We start from the raw sequence: 764 nt of genomic DNA on the forward strand, positions 1-764 counted from the left end.
CCTTTGATCCAAGAAAATAGACCCATGAAAACTTTGAGAAATCATCTACAATCACCAAGCAATATCTTTTTCTTGCAATTGACAATACATTGACTGGTCCAAACAAATCCATATGTAGCAGCTGTAATGGTTCATCAATTGTTGTTTCAAGCTTCTTTTTGAATGATGCTTTCCTTTGTTTGCCTTTCTGACAAGCATCACACAAACCATCCCTTGAGAATTCAACAAGAGGAATTCCTCTAACTAAGTCCTTTTTGACTAGATCATTCATTGTCTTGAAATTCAAATGGGATAGCTTCTTGTGCCATAGCCAACTTTCAGCTGAACTTGCTTTGCTGAAGAGACAAGTAATAGATTCTGCATCTGTAGAGTTGAAGTCAGTTAAGTACACATTTCCTTTTCTAACTCCAGTTAGAACCACTTTGTTGTCTTTCTTACTGGTGACAACAAAGGCTTCTGAATTGAAGGAAATTGTATTCCCTATATCACATAGTTGACTGATGCTCAGTAAGTTGTGCTTGAGACCATCAACTAATGCAACTTCATCAATTATGACATTCCTTGTTGAAATCAAGCCATATCCCATAGTAAACCCTTTGCTGTCATCTCCAAAGGTTATGCTAGGGCCAGCTCTCTCCTTAAACTCTGTGAGCAGGGAGAAATCTCCTGTCATGTGTCTTGAACAGCCACTGTCCAAGTACCATAGATTTCTTCTTTTTCCCTGCACACCATAAAATCAATCAAGTTGATTTTGGTACCCAAGT

The sequence above is a fragment of the Apium graveolens genome, chromosome 11 (assembly GCF_009905375.1).
Source record: "Apium graveolens cultivar Ventura chromosome 11, ASM990537v1, whole genome shotgun sequence".
In the NCBI taxonomy this organism is placed as follows: Eukaryota; Viridiplantae; Streptophyta; class Magnoliopsida; order Apiales; family Apiaceae; genus Apium; species Apium graveolens.